The following is a 16,906-nucleotide window of genomic DNA, read 5'->3' as shown; positions in this document are numbered from 1 at the left end:
TTATCACATCGATTTGACTTAAAATATATTTTGTGGCCAGATAGTGTTGCAAGCGGAGATTTTAAGGGCTTTGACACTGAGAGAGAGAGATTATAGATGATACATATTCACGAAACCAGACTTTCCTCTTGCATCGTTTTAATTCCATTTGCATTTCATCCCTTTCGAATTATGGTAAGTTTTTCAGTGTTGGTTTAATGATAACCATATTGGTTATGCACAGGAGTAACACAGAAAGTTTACACTAAAAATCTTCCGAGTCCCAGGAATGGATTAATTCATTTTACATTGATTCCTATGGAAAAAATTATTTCTGTTTGCGAATTCGGTTTACGAACGGATTTCCGGATCGAATTAAGTTTGTAAACTGAGGGCTGACTGTACTTCCCTGATAACACACGTTATTTGGTTTGTTATTAACGATAAGTTCTTAAAAGAACCGGCACACACATCAACTTGAAACAAAATCTAGATGACAAAAAAATAAATAAATAAACAAGATAAAGACGCATCCAATCATTATCCATTTATTTTAGAAGTCTGATGATGGTTCGAAAAAATTTGGTCAACCAGTATCCATTGATGGAACTTTGATCTTTGAGACCAATAACCCAATACAAAAAAAATAGTATCTATCGAATATAGTGAATATTATGCATGGATGAAAAGAACTTTTTTGGCATTTATCAGGCAATAATTTCCATGGCATTCATGTGCTCGTTGCCATGGTATCACTGTGAAGATGCTAAAAGAGTATAATCAGGGTAAAAAGGCAAGGGTTTATCACCTCGTTACTTGTGCAAAAACGACAGCGCGACTAGTCGGCTGGCTAACCCCAATGTCCTCCTAACCCTCCACTTATCCAAAAATAACACACACTTGAGCAGTTAACACTCAAGGTTTATTTTCCAAAAGATGTCATCATTTATCCAAAACGATAATTGCGTGTTATGTTATTTATAAATATACCTACAAAAGCAAGTTTAATACGAATCGTAATACATCGATGGCATTTGTGGTTGTGAAGGGGATTCGAATCATGTGTTTGGCGCCAATTATTTAGATTAAATCGAGAAATCGATCGGCTACTAAACATAAATCTGCGTGCCACAATTGGAGAAAAGCCTCTTTTATATATATATATAACTTTGTAATCTTGCATGACCAATTTCACGAATGTGTTTTCAAGTGAATTCAATTGTGTTGAAATATTATTCACATGATACGACACATCATGGTGAAAAGCAACAGAGATTCGAATGGTTTTTTTATTTATTCCTGTCACGCAGACTTTTTTCTATTCTTTTACAACTGTCGCCTAATTTCGTGACCAGATTGAACCCGACTGGAGACATGTCGAAGGAAAACACGGTGAAAAAAAATAGAAAGATACATGGCGGGTTTTGCATTGTTACTGTAAAGCTATATCGATCACCGTCTGTTTATTATGAAATCAAACCATGGAGAACACTATTTCTGTAGTATTTACCGATTTTTCCTTAAAGCCTTAAATTGAAATAAAACTTACTTATTTTAGATGTAAAAATGTTGTTGAAAGATTAGAAGGATCATAAAAGTTTTCTTGGTAAATGTCTAGACATTCCTGTCAAATGGCCAAAGGGAGCAATAATAAAGGGAGCAACAAGTAATTTTAATTTTCTCTCAACTGCTTCTCTCTGGAACCAATTCAACTAACCTACCTGCCTTCATTTGAGCAACACGTTCCTCGAAATATGTGGGAACTATTTATTATAGAACGTTGGCTGGTAAAGAATCGTTTGAGAATGGTTGAGAATACCATAATAGCCAAAACAAAAGTTTTAAATCATTCTAGATTCAGAGATCGGAAACCAAAATTGATCCTTGAGCTATTTAGTAACTTTTTCTCTAATCAAAGATTGACTCCAACGCATGCTGTGAACCCCTCAGATGTGAATCCAGACTAGGACGATGACCAACCCTCCCCCCACTCTCTAGACTCTGGGAACAAATATGGGAATATATTAGTTCTGTCCCGAAATACGGGATGCATGGTTATGACCGACCATGATCAGGATACGACCTTTCCTCCTTAATTCTCCCCTCTTGCAGACACATTAGGATAGACCAGCGTTTCTCAACCTATGGTCCGCGGATCAGAGGTGGTCCGCAGGCAGACTTGATAATTCAATTCTAACTGGATGGAAAATTAATCAATTTTTGTAATTAATATTACAGTAATGATATCCATATGGATTTTCACAAATAAAAAAATTCTATCTCCATATACTTAGGTTTATCACTTACTTAGGATTTACTTCATCGAGGAAAATTGCAATCCTAAATACGGGATATCACTAATTTGTGGCCCAAAAATGCAACTTACGACAAATTTGATAATTACTACAAAAAGTGGTGAAGGGTGTAGAAATAAAAGGTTGTTACAAATCGCAGTAAACAAAAATTTGACGGGAAAAAACTTTCAAATGACTCGATTACAGTAAAATACGGGACGTCGCCAACTGTCTTTAAAAAGGTTGCCATACGTCCGCAAAATCCCGAATTGTTGTTAAAATTGCTGAAAAATTGAGGAAAAACAGTTTAACTTGACAATGGGAGATGAATATTTTTATTTACATCCAAAATTATTATAAGTTATAGAAACGCTGTTTATTAACTATGAACATTATAAATTTAAATAAACATCATTGAAAAAACGGGACAAATATATAAGAAGAAATTCAGAACAACTAAAAATACAGAAATGTCCCGTAATACGGGACGAAAGTGGTCCGTCGAATTGTTTCAGACTTTTTACTGGTCCTTGGGTTCAGAAAGGTTGAGAAACATTGGGATAGAGACCAATATACCTTAAAAAACTTCGTCACGAACCCGAACTATTCTATGAGATAAATGTCTTTCTTCCTAAAGGAATGTCAGGATCCCGCCTGGAGTCAGTCCCCCAATGTTTCTCATCTTCCTTAATATTATCACTAATTTCACCTTTTGTATTCCATCATCAATAATAATCATCTCTTCAAAATGAACTGCTGATATCGTGCCAATAAAATATTAACTGACTGTGATTTTATTAATTTATGGTGAGAAGTTCTTAAAAAATATATTTTATATCATTCTTTTTTTAGTCGGGATCTGCAATTAAGTACACAAAAACGGTAGGAAAGTGGCTGCTGAAAACTTTCAAGGTTTTAAACTTTGTAAACTCAGTAAACTCCTTTATTATCAAAGAAGGCCATGAAATGTTTTATGGATATTTTGGGGGTGAAACGTTTTACCTGTTTCTTGCAAACATAATTTTTAGGTTTGATCCATTATTTCCTTATTGCAACACGTAATTTGCGTCCATGATATTCGATGGCATTACAAGAATAAGTTTTGAAAAGGATATGATATTAATAGTGTGTGTCAGACACAGAGTGTTGACTTTTATCATTATCGAATAGCTAATTTCTAATACCTAATCTATACTTGCTCAACCCATGGCCCACGGACCAAGTGGGCCCTTCGGAGTCACCTGATGTGGAACGCGACCTCGAAATAATATTGTAAAAATGAGCAAGACTGCACGTGAACAGATCTCTTAAGTGATCCGCGGTGCAGTTCCATATCACTCAAGTCTTCCGCGGCTTGGGTTACATTTCAAGGTAACCCAAGTGACACTCGGTGGTCCAGATCTCTGAAGCGGCCTGCGGCACATTTACAAGTCACTCAAGTGTCCCCTGGCACATTCCCATATCATTTATGTGACACACGACGCTGTTCCAGTTCACTTAATTAAGAGCCCCGCGACGAGTTTTAAAACCAATTAAGTGTCCCGCACTCTACTAAAAGTTGAGCATTCTTGACCTAATCTAAAATCTTAATTCTACCCTAATCTAAAAATGATCACTCTTAGTGATAACTTTCAATTGAAAAAATATTTCAAATACAGTCGCACGTCATCTTCGATGTCGTTTAAGTAAAAAAAAAATTCTTGAAGAATTTCGCTTTCATTTCATTTTTATTTTTATCTAGTCCCTGGGTCTATGTTATATACTGTATAATAATTAATTCAATACAAAAATACAAATTGAAACAAATACAAATACAAAAACACAACAGGTAAAATGCCCAACGAGGTGGCTGAGGAAAAAGTTCTCATAACGAATAAGTATGCCATGTACAGGATGGGCAAAAAGTTCGTAGAAACTTTAAAAATTCATAAAAAGCGGAAAAATAACCGAAATAAAAAACGGTTTGCAGGGTTAGCATCGTTAGGTCACGAATTTTTTTAAGACAGGAAAAAGAATGACTAAAAAACAGCCGTTAGGTGGTGCTGGTACGAGCGACTTCGGTGGAAATATGCAAATAAAACGGTTATAAGAACTTGTGCTCCTAATCCACAATCAGTTCACCGTTGTAAGCCATGTATAGGGACCTGCTGCACTCTTGGATTTGTGACTCGCCAGCAATATGTTATCCCCTGTGGTGGTGGTCATGTGGAACACATACTGCTGTAATAAACGATTTGGGGACATTCTGTTCGTTATTTGCGTATCTTTTCTTCCACTAGTGCACGCCACGCCAGCGCCACCTATCGGCCATTTTTGAGTTATTTTTTTTCCTGTCTTAACAAAAATTCCCGTGACCTAGCGGTGCTAACCCTGCAAACCGTTTTTTATTTCGGTTATTTTTCAGGTTTTTATGAATTTTTAAAGTTTCTAATCGCGCGCGGACTTTTCGCCGGTCCTGTGTACCATGATGTGGATTTTCCTTTATTCTGAGTTGCATTTGTCATAGCGCCATCTGTCGGTAAGAGTTTGGAATAACAACAAAGCTTCTTAAATAGACTTTATGGCTTGTCCCACAAAACCGCTGCAGCCAACCACTTTCCAAATATTAAGCGTGCTCTAAACCTATCTGCCCGTTTCAAGATACTCGGTTTGTATGAGCATTTAATATTCCAAAATTAATTTTTATTTACTTTTTGTCCACCCTGTATTTCTAAAATACAGCAACCGAATTAAAAATGCAATTACAAAATCTAAAAGCTATGTATACATGATAAAATATAATACAATGCCCATAAGGAATATTTATTTATGCCTTATGGATAGCTTTTCGATATACCCCAACATGTTTATCGTATTTCTTTTTAAACGTGTCAATTTTGTATAGTTACTCGCCTAAAGCAGTGGTTCTCAACCTTTTTTTGTTCATGGCCCCCTTTCAACCATTTCTCATTCCTGTGGCCCCCTTGCGAACATGAATAATTTTCTACTCCCCCCCCCCCCGTTTTCCCATTGGAAGATAATTATTCAAAAATTGTCTGAAGTGTAAATATTTTTGAATTTAATTTGATTAATTTTTAATTTATGAAAATAACGAAAAAGCAAAATAAACATAATAGAATACAGTAAAAATAGAATAAATCCCTTGGGGTCACAAAGTGCCTGTATCATCGTAATGTTACTTTTTGTGAAGTTTATTGTTTTATGTTTTTCACAGTTTGATTTGTATGTTTTATGTGTTGTGTCAGTCCAATTAAAAAAAAATATTTTTAATCAATGTAAACTCTACGCTTTGAAGACGGCACAATGTCTTCAGTCGTGTTACAATGTCAAGTTACTGTACTGGATAAAATTTTTATTATTTCCAAATTAATTATTTTTTGTGTGTAAATGATTATGGTTTCATTGAGAAATGTTAGTTGTAGCTTCCAAAATACGCATTCTTATAATGATAAAAATAGCAAAAAATGGTAGCAAGCTGTTTTATTAATTTTATTCTCTTCATGTGGATAAAAGTAGCAATGAGGGAGTAGCCACACAAATGAATCGCAATTGAAAAGTTCAACCTTCCACATCGTTTTCAACAATAATACATGTATCAAGGATATAGGTTCATGTTGTAGCCCTGCTATGAATTTAAAAAAATGAACTAAAATACATGTGAAAATTTTTTAAATATTTGTTAGAACCATTCGTTCCAGAGAAATCACGTATGCAGTGACAAAACTGTTCGTGTGAACATAATAATGATTCAATAACAGGATTTCAAGCCCATCGGAAAATATAAATAATCAGATTTTCAAATAAGAAAATTATCAGTTTGTTGACTTCAATTTCGATACGGTCAAAATCTGATATTTCGTTGGATGACAAGCTACCTTCAAGTGGCTTTTTGGTTCATAATGTGACCGCTCTCTCGCAGGCGAACGAAGCAACGTGCGTGTTGGCTTAAACACAACACAATATTCCACATAACAGCCCGTACTATATTTCATATACAGGGCGCATAGGTAACGGGTCATATGACATTTTACTGGCGAACCATTGGTCCTAGAGGCATAATTCCAGTTGGAAAAAGTACCCGAATAATGTGTAGTACTCAGATATTTGATTCATGTTGCCAGGGGTTACATAGTTATTAAAATAAAAATGTTAACTTTTTATGCGGACACCCTGTGCCCCAAAACCCAATTGGAAAGTTTTGTTTCCTGGTCTCCGACAAAAAAATTCAACCTGTCTAAGTTCAAATTTTCACTGAGATATTCGAAGAAAGTTGGACAGAAACAGCATTGAATGAGGGGAAACCATTTTACCCGCATTTAATGCTGTTTTTCCGAAATTTCCTCAATTTTTCGAATTTGCATATCTCGGTGAATATCGCACTTAGAAACGTGAAATTACTTTAGTTGGCATCGGGAAAGACAGAGCAACAACTTCTTAATTGGGTTCTTTGGCACACGGGGACGGTATAAAAAGTTGTTTTTTTTATTTTATAGCTGTACAACCCCTTACAAAATGAATAACATATCTGAGTTACGTGATTTGGATACTTTTTCTACTTGGGTATGTCTCTAAGACTAACCAGCCGCCAGTAAAGTGTCATACGCCGTGTTACCCATGCAGCCTGCATATACACGTAAAAAAATAACTTGAGACGAAATACAGTCAACTCTCATTTTAACAAATACCATTATAACGGGAAAAATATCGTTTTAACGAAAACTTTTCTAATCCCTCGGATAGGTTTACATAGGAACAATATAAAAATCTGAAATTCCTTTCTAACGAAATTTCGTTATTACAAAGTGATTTCTCGGGTCTCTTGGAGTTCCGGGCTAATGGGGTTTGACCAAAGCGTAGTAATAAAGGGTCTTTAATACGCCTTGGGTTTCACTGTATTTCCCCCAAAAAAAATCTGACATTTTTGCAGTGAAGTAATTGAGCTTCCGCAATTTGATCTGAAAACAGTCCTTTTTATAATGATCATGTCCTTTTTACTTTTATAAATTTAGGAAGGAAACAAAAGGAAGAAAGGGTGAGGAGAAAAAGAAAAATGGCCAAGACGGGCTCGGTTGTGCGTAAATGCCTCGAAATTCCACTTGTGCGCAAGGGGATTCGTTCCTCACTCTCAGTTTTATGACAAAATTTAACATTTATGAGACGTTTGACTACGGGCACGATTAATCTCTATATATATAGCTTTCAATATTAAAATATTTCATTTATACGAAGCACAATTTCAATTATTTGACACATTTTCATTTTGATTCGAACTCTTTGGCATTTAGACATCATTTCCAACTATCAAATCCAAGCAGTTTTTGCAGATTGTGAAAACGCGTCGCTGAATTGGTTTTGCATGCGTATTATCAACACTAAAAACCATAAATTTTAAGTTGACAGATACAAAGAGACGCATTGAGCGGGTTACGGACATTTCAAAGTGAAGACTTACGTGTGAATTTATTGCACTTTTTTTAGAAATCAGCAGATGCAGCGAGTCTCTAATAAACGGATTTAAATTGCTTTAAATGTAGTCATACGCCTTTTTAGAATTTTTTTTCTAATGTCCACAGCATTGTTCTTGCAGGATGGGAAAATTGCATTGAAATTATTTAGGATGTGCTTCAGGCCAGTAGTAGGGCAGTTAAACGGACGCATTACAGTATCGATTAAAAAAAACTTTAAAGATGTGGTGCCAATCTTAGAGGAAGTCCCAATACAGGGGCGGCTCGAGCTTACCTGCCGCCCGGGTGCAAAGCCTCATATGCCGCCCCTACTGGCGACCCTGCCAGGAGGATGATAGGGCTTCGGTGAAGGGCACCTGGAGATAAACCTGATTTTTTTTTTTCCAGAAGAAAGCCGCACATCATTGTTTAACGTGCAAAATGATGTGCGTGACCATACGTCCCGCTTTTGAAGTAGAAATTTTTTTGTCTTTGGTTTTTGTTCTAGAATTATTTTACCATTCTTAATAAATGCCAGATAACTTAATCCTTGAAAGAGCACTCATTTTTGTGAGCCATCATCACTTATCCTGTGAAGATGGTATTTAACGGGGTAATTTTTATTAAGAAAATTTATTCAAAGGCGCTTCCGGTATTCCAGGGGCCGGAAAAGTGAAAAAACGAATTTTTCCTTTGCCTTCATTTGACTATTGTAGATCAAATTCTGAGTGAGGCTATGGGCCCCTAAGTTGGGATCTTTTGCAGACCTCCTCCCAGTCAGATTTCTCACGGCCTCTTCTATAGTTAATTTATAGCCTGAAAAAGTCAAAAAATTATGAGAATTATCCCGGGCTCTTGTGGGAGCCATAGGTGAGGGAACCAAAATGCACACATGGCCCTTGTAATAGAGTACAGGAGTGGCGCTTGGCCATGCGACCCATTGCGGCCACACGGGGCACCGCTTAAGAGGATGCTAAATCCGGGGTGAATGGGTAAAAAAAATTCCATTGGCCAAAAAAAACCAAACTGTCGGCTCTGGGAGGGGGGGGGGGAAAGGTGCAGAATCCGAAATGAAGGGCCGAAAAAAATGTTTTGTTAGGAGTTGTTTGGATAAATTATGAGGGAGGGGCATGACCTTCTAAGGGTACAGCTTGAGGCACGGGACTAAATCCTTATAACTTTTCTTTTTTCACTCTACAAATTAATTGTAGAAGGGGCCCCGTGGAAAACCACGAAAGATTCCCTGACGCAGGAGGTAGGGGCTATGAAGAGAGCAATAGGTAGGAGGCGCAAAACCACCGAGATTACATGAACCACTTTTTTTATTTCCTTCCTCATGTTAATGTTACTTGAATAGGGGAAAAATTGCGAAAAATATATTCTATGCATTTTGTTTGAAATTAAATTTTTTTAGTTAGAGTGACTAAAAAAAGTTTAATGTCACAAATTTGTTCGTGGCCCCCGTATCAGTAGCCGTGGCTCCCCTTTTGCAAGATTTTCATCCGTGGCTCCCCTTTTGCAAGATTTTCATCCGTGGCCCCCCTGGAATATCCTAGGGTCCCCCTGGGGCCATATGGCCCCCGGTTGAGAACCACTGGCCTAAAGTACCAGAGGATGTTTAGAGATGTCGTGAGTTCGATACCCGAAAATGTCAGAAAACTTTCCAGACACAGGGGTACAACAGAAACGGCGACATGACCACAGAAAAAATTGCTACCGCAGGGATCCCCCATCGAAAGGTTAGAGCACCAACCTCTCGATGAGTATAAAAAACAAGCCTGCCGTTCGAAATCGGCAATAAATTGTAGGTTCCGGTCTAATTAGCCCTCGTGTGCAGAAAATGACCGTGGTGTGACAAAAATGATCAATTTTGTATACAATTGACAATATTATACAGGGTGACCTGTAAGTACTTATGTGGCATTTATTATCATCCACCGTTCATCGTATAGGTACAGTTCTAATTTACAAAATTCTCGAAATGTGTTCAAAAATCACACTACCAGTTTCACGAGTGAAAATATGAAAAAAAAAATAGGTAAAAATAATGACAAAGAGGTATCATGGCACGAGAGGGTCACAAAAAAAAATTAAGAGTGAGGAATACCGATAAAGGTAATGAAATTTATTGCAAAAATGAAACATTTGAAGCAACTTCAACGTTGATGTTTCTTTACAATGAGCACTCAAGGCCTATGGGTCAACATAGCTGTCGAAATAACTGCAAGTCAAAAGAAACCCTGTTTCTGAATCAATCTCTAAATCCTTACACATATTTAGGAAACGACAAATTAAAACTAAAAACAAATAACATATCATGGTTCTGAACCATGTTTTTTTCCGGTGAATGATTTATTCAACCAGTCTTGAGATAGCTTCGATATAATGGTCAGGTTATCTCTGGTTATCCCTCCAGCAATAGAACTACACTAATGCTCAAAAGTTGAGCGACAAAATCGAAGAGGCTTGGAAAGCAAATGTTTTAATGCTTTTTTGGAGGAGTTTACACAGATGATAGGGTGAAGCAATGGATACTCTCTGGTGAAATGACAAAGAAAATAGAAAAAATCCAAAATCGAATAACTGGCGTAGAAAAGAACAATTACATATTGAGCAACTAAATATTCAATGGAGAAGGTCGGTCAAATGCTGGATACACAGGCTCGACAACATCGACCCATACCAGTAATAAGATCATCAATGGTATTTTGCGGTATCAGGATCCATTAAGCGAAAGATTTGTTCACAGCTCACCGAAGCTTTGGGAAGGGTCATGGAGAGCAGTTGAATGTTTTCCATAGATGTCTAATGGGTAATTATATTGAAGTTCAAGTCAAAAGAAATGAGTGGCTATTCCATATGAGTCAGCGTTTCAGACTGAACGTTAATGCTCAACAACACAAATTTGGTTAACTTTTGCATTATCGTCCATAAACACAGCTTCAAGTCCCGTGGCAGAAACAAATGGTGCGAGTATATGGTGCAACTGTATTATCTCGACGGTAGTGCATTACCGTCTCTGAACCTCTGGTGCAGTGTTTTTTAACATATGGTCCGCGGACCAGAGGTGGTCTGCAAGCAGGCTTGATAAAATTAATTCTAGTAAAACTTAATTCTAACTGAATGAAAAATTATTCAATCTTTGTAATTGATGTTAATTTATTTCCATATGGATTCAAATAAAAATTATACCTTCATACTTGGGTTCAACGCACATCATCTTGAAAAATGTAAAGAAAAGTGATCCGGAATGCTATAAATTTGGGGTGTATCATTAAATTTTGTCAAAAAATGCAATTTCCGATTGCCTCAAAAATGTATTTAAAGGGAAGAAAAATATTCAAGTGAGATCAGATGACCATATTCCGTTGAGAAAAATACGTCGAACTGATACGTCGATCTTAAATAGGGTAAAATACGGGACATCGCCAATTGCAATTGAAATTGCTGAACGACTTCGAAAAAAAAAACGTTGAACCTGAAAAATATGTGAGATGAATAACTATTGTCGTAATATTATCATAACATAATTTATGTAATATGTATATTGTGAAAACGCCGTGTATCCATATCACCTTAGTAAATATTACCAATTAAATATTTATTGTATAAAAAAATCGGAATAGAGCACTAAAATTAAACTGATGTCCCGCAATACGGGACACAAGTGGTCCGTCAAATTGTTTCAGACATTCTACAGGCCCTTGGGTCCAGAAAGGTTTAAAAACGCTGCTCTAGTGAAGACATGAAGGTCGATGCGGATGCCAATAGCAATTTCTGTCCAGATCATCATACCGTTGCAACGGAGAATTATCAGTTTGTTGTTTATCTTTTGATCATAAGTGTGGGGTGTACGATGGTCGGATTCCTCGTGATGTACCCCGGTTAACACTAAATCTACCTTGTCTTTGTTCTACACCGTCTTGAAATACTTTGCTACTAGCAGATGTTATTGACTGATTTTATGAATTTATTTATGTTTAGTATTGTTTAGAATTATTAGTAAATTATACAAGGGATGGTCTTTTAGTTGCACAAAGCCTTGTATAAACTAAAGAGAAGAAAAGCATAAGCGTAGACATAGAAAACATTTTCTGGTCATCCAACATAAGGGTCCCATCTAATTAATTAAGAAATTAGTTAATTCTTCCTCACAGTTTCGCAAGATTTTAGACAGTACAATTAGGTCCAAATGGAATGAGGTGGCTGTCATGGATTCAGAGGAACTTGATGTAAGACTTCATATAGGAAACGATGCAACGATGGCGCAATAGATGAATTAGCACGACAGCCACAATCTTGGTCACACAAAAGAGAAATCCGCATATCTGCTATACAAAATTTATTTTCCGTATAATATAGCCCATATTATCGTTCAGAACTACTAAAATGAAGATGTTGGGGGGGGGGGGGGCAGATGAATTTTTCAGTTTTAAGATGAGGACTTGAATTGTTTATGTTGGGGAAGAGAGAGAGAGCGAACCGCTAATTTTCGATCTAAGAAAAATCCAACAAAACCTTGCTATATTTTATTTCCAGTCGGTTTTAGGATTTAGCTCGACAAGAGAAAAGTGCTGAAATTTCCAGACCCGGAAGACAAAAAAATAAGTAATCTAACTAGAATGTAAGTATTTCCTTTCAAATAAACCAAGTCTCAGTTCCTTAAAAATCCCTTCAGCTTCAGGATTTATTTTCTTACTTAATTCAATTTTGTTTAAGATTCAGAGCACGTTTGTTTGAAGACTTCTCAAAAGTTCGTAAAATCATTCTTGAAAGCGCGTGAGTTATTTTGAGATATTTCATCCTGTATATAGGAGTGTTAAAACTTATTTGAAATTTCCGAAAAATTTATAAATTAAGAATAGTTACATAAAAGTTATATATTCAGCTAAATAAATTTATAATTTATGAATTGTCGAGGGCACATTTTAGTTCTAATGATATCAGCTGTTTGATTCCCGTGTACTATGTATAGTCAAACTCCGCTATAAAGAACTTCAAAGCACCAAATATTTGGTTCGCAGCAGCCGAGGCTTTTGACTTGATATAATTTAAACAACATAAAAAATCAATTTAAATTATCGAGTCTAAAATGAAGATTTAAAAGGTTTATAAAGGTACCAAAATATAAACATGAATTGACATACCTGATTCTTGCAGAGAATAGGAAGAAATGTGTTGTGAAGACCATGAATGACATGCAAGTGTTCATTTTCTGTTTCTTTCGTCTGATCCGAGCACTTCTTAACCGTCTTTCATGGAATACTTTGATCATTTTTATTCGGATAAATTTTTAAAACGAAGAGCAGCTTCTGAGTAGGAACATCATACCTGATTAAAGGTGGTGTTTATCACATAAATACATGGCAGTGACTAGGTGCTGTGATCATATATTTACACAAATGTGACAATAATTTGAGCATATTCATTGCATACAGCAATGGATAGTTATATCAGAAACGTCAAGTTTTTTCCATCTGATGTCTAACGGAAGATTGTTTAAAAGAACAACTTACTATCAACCTGAATGTGTACTAATACTTATTGATAGCTAATTCAATAACATACGATCTCATTTTTTATCCTTCAACACTTCAAAAAAAAAATCATCATCAAGATATTTAAGTTTTCCTATCAGTTGTGTTAGAAATATTAGAGATAATATCTTACGATGTTCGAAAAAATTCAAAGCCGAAAAATGAAATTTTTCCTCTCCACGAGGCTCTTAAACGTTGGTAATGTTCCATCAATGATTGACTTCGGTTTACCTCAACAATGCCCGGGTATTTTTTTCCCGATCAACGACGTACATTGATGATGGAAATCGAAAGTTTGCGGATGGATCGTTGTCAGCTCCGAAGACAGAGAGAGAGAAAGTTTAGGCAATTTTCTGTCTCACAAACCACGCACCTTCGATGGAGTATATGTGTTATGCGTGGGAAATTTCAGAGCGAAAGACCTGGCGCTGCGGCAGCAACTTGTTGCTTGGTTACAAACATTCTCACATGCTACGCACAAAGACACTCATCACACTCTCTCTCTCACACACATAATATATATATATATATATATACGCGAAACTTTTGTGATGCAAAGTTTTTGTGGATGGAGTTCGCCGAAGAGAGCAGAATGCGCATTCATTGATTCACATTATTAGACTTATGGAGAAAATTCTATATATAGTCAGTGAAAGATTTGCAGTAGACATTTAATTTATGTTTGCGGGGATTGCTTAACTTTAAAATTGATAATCTTAGAGTACACCTATGTAATATAATAGCCCCCGTTTTTCTATTTCATTCATCAGACGCAAATCTTTCGAAAGATGATGAATGTCTTTTCTTAGAATGTTGATTGTGGGTGATTGTTTTTCCAAGATATTGCTTGGGCGTGTGGATGTTTCTAAAAAAATCTTTCAATGTAACGTTTCTTTCATTTTTTAGAGAATTTCAAGATACAATTTCACGCACGAGAACCAAGAATTTATTTGTTTTTTTCTTCCTGAGGGAAATGAAAGTTAGCTCAACCTTTTATACTACTTATTGAATTCTATATTTATCATTCGTTTAGTTGAGTGATTTAACCTTTAAAGCTCTGAACCTGTGGAGGACAATTCTTTGTTAGCGCTCTAATTTCCTTCGACTCCAAAATATGTAGGGACTCGTTATAGAACCACAGAATTGGCAAGTTTTTGGAAGTGTGCACTCATAGATATGTTTGAGTCATTAGTTTTATTGTGGTAATTACGTCTGACTTAGACATTAAGTCAAATACAAATACAAATACAAATACAAATACAACGCCACAACAGGCAAAATGCCCAACGAGGTGGCTGATAAAAAGATGCCCATAAAAATATGGTTGTCATATGTTTCAAAAATACAGCAACCCAATTAAAAATGCAATTAACACAAATTACAAACAATATATACACATGATAAAATATTATACGATGCCCATAAAGATTACTTATGGTTGTCTTATTCTAAGAATGGATAGCTTCTCGATTTACCCCAACATGTTTATCGTATTTCTTTTTAAACGTGTCAATTGTGTTACAATTTACTACCTCCGGGGGTAAGCTATTCCATTTATTAACAACCCTATTGGAGAAAAATTCCCTGCGACACCATAACCTTGCATTGTCCCTCACCAATCGATACTGGTGTCCCCTTGTAAAAGCAGTCGATTGGCGGTGTACTAAAAGTTCATGGTCCATCCTATCCATCCCATTGAAAATTTTGAACACTTCGATCATATCTCCTCGACACCTGCGTTCATCCAATGTAAACATATTCAAAAAATGAAGTCTTTCTTCATAACTCAAGCCCTGTGTGCCAATAAGGACACGCGTAGCTCTTCTCTGCACCCCTTCAACCAAGTCTATGTCCCTCTGTAGGTATGGTCTCCAAAACCTTACAGCATACACCAGTCCAGGACGAACTAAGCCTCGAAAAAGAGGAAGAATGACTTTAGGAGAACGCGAAGAGACCTTTTTGAAAATGAGACCAAGCATTCTATTCGATTTTTTGACAACCGCTGAACAATGTTCAGAAAACTTAAGTCGCTCGTCAATGAGAATTCCCAAATCGGTGACTCTAGTTGCATCCGGGATAGTGACACCATTCAACTCGTAAGAGAACCGTTGGTTGTTCGAACCAAAATGAGCGACCATGCACTTATCTACGCTAAACGTCATGCTCCATTCATTTGCCCATGCTGCAATCTTGTTTAAGTTGGTCTGGAGCAACTCCCTATCGCTTTCATTCCCGATTACCCCCATTAGCTTCACATCATCTGCGAATTTGCTAGTAATTCCATCGATACCCTGATCGAGTTTATCGATAAAAAGTGAAAAAAGTATGGGGCCAAGGACACTTCCCTGAGGAACTCCACTTGTGACGTCTGTCCAACCAGAGAATTCCCCGTTCACCATAACTCGTTGCGACCTATCTCTTAACCACGATTCTATCCAATTCAGCAAGTTGCCCCCTATTCCAATCTCGTGTAAACGCTTCAAGAGTTTGCCATGTTGGACCCGATCGAATGCCTTCTGGAAATCAAGGTAAACAACGTCGACATTTTTGCTCTTACCCAAAGCCTTAGTCACGTAATCATAGAAGCAAAGGAGGTTAGTTACACATGACTTCCCCTTCCTGAACCCATGCTGATTATCCGACAATACATTATTCTCGTCTATCCACTTCACAAACTGCCTTTTGATGATAATTTCCAAAATTTTCGAGAGGGAGCTCGTCAAACTCACTGGACGATAATTAGACACCACTTCTCTACTACCCTTCTTAAATATCGGAACAACGTTAGCCAGTTTCCAATCTCTCGGGACGATACCCTCAGCAACACTACTCCTGTATATCTGTGCGACTGGCCCCAACAATTCATTAGCACCTTCCCTGAGAACCCTGGGATAGATATCATCTGGTCCTGGTGCTTTGCTTGCACATACATTTCTTAGAAGATTTAGGACCTCCACGTCTTCCACTTGAATATCGTTGAGCGTTTTATTACCCCATGCAACACCCGTATATCGAATATCATTATCTCCATTAAAAACCGACGCGAAAAAGTCATTGAAAGCACTACACATGCCTACATTGCTCTCTACTTTTGAGCCTCCTATCGAGAGGGGGCCAACTGTCCCCTTACATCCATTATTGACGTATCGAAAAAATGATTTTGGGTCAGAGCCAATGTTATCTGCCAACCTAGATTCAACTTGCTTTTTACTATCCCTTATCGCTTTCTTCAACAGTCTTCTTTTATCAGTAAACAATGATAGGTCACCTCGTCCACTTTTATACTCTCTGAATGCTCTTTTCTTTTCAAGATAAAGGTTCCGCACGCTATCCGTGAACCATAGAGGGTGTGATGTACAAACACGCTTTTTTCGAACAAAGGGTATGACGTCGTGCAAAACAGAGGACAGCTTCGTACTAAATTCTTCCCATTGACTTACCACCCCTACTGATTCCAACCGGTCTTTGAAAACTTCCGCTAACCTTCTTCGCAAAACATCAAAGTTAGTTCTCCGAAAACAAGGAACCAATCTATCCCTGACTATCACGATGGTCGCTTTGGAAGAAGGAGTTTTGGAAATCTTTTGTAAGGCAACGTATACCTATTCTTCTTCTAAACCGAGAGCAACTTCGGTCTATCGTCATTGGGTAA

Source organism: Pholcus phalangioides, unplaced genomic scaffold, assembly GCF_987345545.1.
Source record: "Pholcus phalangioides strain wild (caught in Gottingen) unplaced genomic scaffold, Ppha-v1.0 ptg000039l_1, whole genome shotgun sequence".
Classification (NCBI taxonomy): Eukaryota; Metazoa; Arthropoda; class Arachnida; order Araneae; family Pholcidae; genus Pholcus; species Pholcus phalangioides.
This window is presented reverse-complemented; position numbering follows the sequence as displayed.